Below are 6,000 nucleotides of genomic sequence, written 5' to 3'. Positions count from 1 at the left end.
TTTGCTTGATGTCATGGTGTGTTTACCCCATCACTAGCAACCAGGGATGTGCTGGGGCCAGTTCAAACTGTCTCTAGAGAGCTGACCTTTAAATTCTCAGTCTAAGAATTTATATATAAGAATTCAGCAAATGCTACAAATTAGGGTTTGATTAATTGTTTTGTTGATTATCCAAACTGAAGTGATGGAAAAATATTAATAATGCAGATATAACTTAGAAATGTGATCTGTGAACACCCCCCACCCCTGCAACAGCCAGTTGTTAAATACTTACCGGCACACCAGTGATCTACCTGCCAATGTTTTATGCCCTTTATTGACCTTTTAAATTAAAGTTCTACAGATACTACACTGATTTTTTGCTTTGAGGTTTTAAGGAGTATTTTTCAGTATCCAGTGAGATATTGAGATAATCTTAGGATTCTTAGAAACCAGGTTTAGAAAATCCTAGGATTAGATAGAGGGAAAGGAAGGGAATCAGCATTTATAAAATGTTTGCTATGTGTCAGGCACTGAGCTAAACATTTTACATATATTATCTCATTTGATAGATAGGATTACCGAGTTTGGAGAGTAATTATTGTAATCATAGTTGACTTTTTTCTTTTTTTAATTTATTTAGTATTTTATTTTTCCCCAGTTATGTGTAAAAACATTTTTAACATTCATTTTTGAAACTTGAAGTTCCCCCAAAGAGATCATACAAATGGGAAAAGGACCCACATGTACAAAAATATTCATAGCAGCTCTTTTTGTGGTGGCCAAGAGCTGGAAATTGAGAGGACGCCCATCAATTGGGGAATGGCTGAGCAAGTTGTGGTATATGAATGTAATGGAATACTATTGTGCTATAAGAAATGATGAACAGGCTGACCTCAGAGAAACCTGGAAAGACTTGTATGGTCTGATGCTCAGTGAAGTGAACAGAACCAAGAAAATGTTGTCCACAATAACAGCCATGTTGTCTTAACCCTTCCCAACAACACAAGGATCCAAGACATCTCCAAAGGCCTCGTGATGGAAAATGCTATCCACATCCAAAGAAAGAACTAAGGAGTTTGAATGTAGAACGAAGCATACTATTTGCTATTTTTTTTTCTTCTGTTGAGTTTTGTTTCTTCTTTCTGGTGGTTCCTCCTCTTGGTTCTAATTCTTACTTACAACATCACTAATGTGAAAATATGTTTAATAGGAATGTATATGTATAGCCTATATCAGATTGTGCGCCATCTTGGGGAGGGTCTGGCCTGGAACCAGGAAGATGTGAGTTCAGATCTGTCCTCAGACACTTACTAGCTGTGTTGCCCTGTGCAAATCATTTAACCTCAAAAAAAAAAAATATCATTTAACCTCTCTCTGTTTCAGTTTTCTTAGATGTAAAATGATGATAATTATCTGGCAATAAACCACAATTGGTTTGGGTAATTATGGTAAAAATTGTAATTAATGGGTTTTATGATCTAGAGTGACATCTAATGGTAGAGTTGGTGGAGCCATCATGCATGTTCTGACTTGGATAGGAGCAAGTTTGAATGACAGGGAAAAAATTATATATAATATAGATGTATGCATATAGATGTATATGTATACACATGTATCTATTGAGGCAATTATTGTGTATATTTTATATAACATATACAAGTTGCTAATATATGAATATATTATATATCATGTATTTTAGTAAGATACATATATTATATATACATGTATATATACATATATGTATATATATGCACAACTAACTACCTCATGATTTGAATCATTCCTGTTAGGTGTCTACTATGTTTTCAATTAATTTTATTTGCATTTCTTGTATTGTTGCTTTGGAATATTCTTTGATATTGTTAATCACTTGCAATTCTTCTTTGTTCAAATCCCTTAACCTTTTATCTATTGCAAATGATTTTTGGTTTCTATATGTCTATCAGTTCTCTATATGTCTTTCATATCAAGCCCTATTCAGAGATATTAGATGCCAAGATTTTTTCTTTAGTCTTTTGCTTTTCCCTTCTTATTCTAGTTGCAATTTCATGTAATTGAAATTATCTGTTTCAACTTTTGTAATCACCTCAATCCCTTATTTGGTTGAGAATTTGCCCCTTAACCATAGCTGAAAGGTACCTGATCTGATTTTCTTCTAATTTTTTTTAATGATAGGAACGTTAATATTCAGGTTGCACATTTATTTTGAATTTATTATGGTATATGAAAATGTTTATCTAAATCTCATTTCTGCCTAATTGCTTTCTAGTATTCCCAACAATTATTATTAATTCTTCCCCATAGTGTTGTCAGATTTATCAAATGCTGTATTAATAAGTTCAATTATTATTAGTCTTTCTTATCTAACTTGTTGCACTGGTTTATTTTTTAACTAGTGGTAAATTGTTTTAATGATTACTAATTACAAGATGAGGTTTGGAACTGCTTAATCCTGCTTTCCTCCTTAACTTTTTATTGTTATCCATTTCCCATGATAGTCCAGATGCTTAGTTTTTGTAATTGAATATAATTTAATTGTATAGCTTAGCCAGGAATCCCGTTGGTAGTTTTATTGGTATAGCACCAAAACTATCAATTAATGTAGGTACTTAAGTAGGATTGTCATTTTTGGTTATATTGGCATGGCCCAGCACTACCATTCTATATACCTCCAGTTATTTAAGTTTCTTTTTTTTTTTATTTTGTCTGACAAGACATATGAGTAATACTATTTAGCAAAGTCACTTCTGGAACTGCATTTTCTAGGATCTTGTATTTTTTGGGCTCAGTGCTTATTTAAATCTCTGAACTAGCATCAAAATATTTTCTTGACTTTAAGTTAGACATAGATAAGTTGAAGATATTTAAGGTGAAAATCAGCCAGAATTCACCAAATTCATCATTTTCTCACTAAAGTTAGTCCCCTTCCTTATTTCCCTCTTTCTGACAAAAGCATCCCCATTCTCCCAATTGTACATGCTTTACCCACTGAGATCATTGGGTGAGTCAATATGGATATGAAGGGTTGTCAGAATTGAGATAATATTTGTAAATTGTTAGTATAGTGCTTACCACATAGTAGGCATTTAATAAATACTTGTTCCTCCCCCTTCTTCTTTTCATATGGAGAATGCTACCTAGGAGAAGAGAACAATTTGAGGGCAGGGAAAGGGGATTTTTTTTTGTCTTTTTATTTCATGTTTTCTTGTTTATGGTAAGAATTTGATGAATTTAGATTGAACTAAATTGCCTTGTACTAACTTTTTTTAAATGCTCTATGTGTTTATATCTTGTCTTGTCAACTAAATTTTAAGCTCTTGGAAGTCAAGAATCATGTCATAGCTTTCTCTATATTCTTATCGAGGCAACATGATACAGTGGAATGATCACTGACCTTGCTTTCAGAATACCTGTATATATAAATAAAAACTCTGAACCCTTAAAAAACAAAAATAAAAAACTAAAAAAAAAATGTTGTCTTATAGGAGCATTTGTATGTGCATGCACACACGCACATTTGTAATTGCATCTATGCATTTTCAGTGTGCCTTGGTAGATTGAGTGCCAGATATTTTATGCAATTTGTAGTTCTTTTCTTTTCTTTCTTTCTTTTTTTTTTTTTGTTAAGGCAATTGGCGTTAAGTGACTTGCCCAGGGTCACACAGCTAGTAAGTGTCTGAGACTGGATTTGATTAAGTCCACCTGACTCCAGGGCTGATGCACCACCTAGCTGCCCCATTTGGTTATTTTGAAAGGAACTTCCTTTCCTATTATTCTCTCCTAGATTATTTTTGTGTAGAAATACTTTTTATTTTTATGGATATTTGCATGCTGAAACTATTCTTTCTTGACAAACCATGAATCAAAGAATACACACTGACAGTGATGGAGACATTCCTGGAGAAATCTTGACATCCTTATTATCAATAAAACCAGGAAAAAAAAAGGGAGTTGTGGCTCCATGGGGGTTTAACTTAATAGGTTCTTCTAGGAAAAGCAAATAAAGGTGTTGTAAGACCTCCTAGTGGGAGATAACAAGCTTTCTTCAAATTTTCCTGTCATTTCTTCCTTGCTTTATGAGACATATTGCTTACAACTTTCTACATCTCTGTAAGGTTTTGCAAATTAAGTTCATATTCTAAACTAGTGCAGTCCTTGGCAGCCATGTTCCTCCTCTTGGCAAGGAACTCAAGTCTTTGGCTAAATGAGGGAGTTTCCTGGAAAGACTTGTATGGTCTGATGCTGAGTGAAGTGAGCAGAACCAAGAGAACATTGTACATAGTAACAGTCACGTTGTGTGATGACTAATATTGATCAACTTAATCCTTCCCAGCAATACAAGGATCTCAGATATCTCCAGAGGCCTTGTGATGGAAAATGCTATCCACATCCAAAGAAAGAACTATGGAAGTTGAATTGCTATTTTTTTCTCTTCTGTTGAGTTTTGTTTCCTCTTTCTGATGGTTCCTTCTATCGGTTTTAACTTTTACTTACAGCATCACTAATGTGAAAACGTTTAATATGAATGTAAATGTATAGCCTATATCAGATTGTGCGCCATCTTGGGGAGGGTGGTGGGGAGGAAGGGGGAGAAAAATTTTAAACTCAAAAGCATATGGAAGTGATTGTTGATAAATCAAAATAAATTAATAAAAAAAGAAAAAAAAATAAATGAGGGAGTTTCCAGATTCTCACAGCCTTTCTTGTTATGGGATTGCTTTATATCAGTTTAGCTTCAGTAGGAAGTGGGTATAGCCCATGTCAGTGTTTGTTTATCATTTTCCCATTCTGTAGCATTAATTGCTTGTTGAATTAATAGTTTGTTATTGATTTGTACCTGGAGTCTGGAAGACCTGAGTTCAAATATGGCCTCAGATACCTCTAGGCAAATTAAACCTCTAACTCAATTTCATCTGTAAAATGGGGATCATAATAGCACCATAATAGCATCAGGGGTGTTGTAAGGCTAATATTTATAAAGCACTTAGTGGTACCTGGCACATAGTAGGTACCTAATAAATCCTTGCTTCCTTCTTTTTTTTCCACTCAACAAAGTCAAGTTTATGATCTCACACAGATTATTTAAAAAATGACTCACACATTGGTTAACAAAAACTTGCTCTTTGTTTTAACCATATCCAGCACCTTCCAGCTCTATCTTTAAATGCACTCAGGAAAATTACCTCGCTTAATTGGGGAAAATATCACCTCTGTGATTAGCTGGACCTTGGAAAGCAGACATTATTTGATGCCAGAACTATGAGAAAACCTACCAAAACATACATTTAAGTTGGCTTTTGAGAACATAGGTTCACCACATTGCAATGAGGCATCAGCAGGACTCCATGGAAGGAAACCTCCCATTGTAAATGGTCTTGTAGCTGTCGTTTAGTACAAGGCTGTGAGATTGCCCTTTTATGTTGCATATGGATTTGGGAAGGCTGGCTGTTTTTGAAATTGTTTTTCTTGACCACAGAAAAGCTCCAAGGAAACTTCCCTTCTCTCTTTTCCTGGTTAAACAGCAAACTCAATTCACTCCAGCAAGAATGGTCTAAATGAGACCCAGGAAAAGTTCTTTATTGCCTTGTTCTACATTCTCAGAGGTAATGGCACAGTGAAGAAGAGTGTTAAAGAACAGCAGTCCTGTACTGACCTCATAAATTCTTGTATGGCCATCATAAACCATGTGTCCTGGGCTACTTCCCCAAAAGGAAAGTCATTCCAGCAATAATCTCATCCTTAAGAGTGAAAATGGCCAGTCAGGGTTGTTAGGTGGCTACTGTGTTCCATTATGCCGCTCTATAGGAAACTTCCTAACTATGAGGGATTCAATGGTAAAAACCTTAGGGGTATGCAAGTTTTCCTCCATTGCAAAACCTTGGAAGTCAAATAGAGACCCACAGCTTATCCCTGAGGGCAAGAATTGTGGGGGGTGGGGTGTCTTCCCCCATTAGAATGTAAAGTCTTTGAGAGCTGGTACTATCTTTTTGCTTGAAATTGCATTCCAGTACTTGGTAT

Source organism: Vombatus ursinus, unplaced genomic scaffold (genome assembly GCF_900497805.2).
Source record: "Vombatus ursinus unplaced genomic scaffold, bare-nosed wombat genome assembly UNPS02013588.1, whole genome shotgun sequence".
In the NCBI taxonomy this organism is placed as follows: Eukaryota; Metazoa; Chordata; class Mammalia; order Diprotodontia; family Vombatidae; genus Vombatus; species Vombatus ursinus.
The sequence above is the reverse complement of the archived record's forward strand: the minus strand, read 5'-3'. Positions refer to the sequence as shown.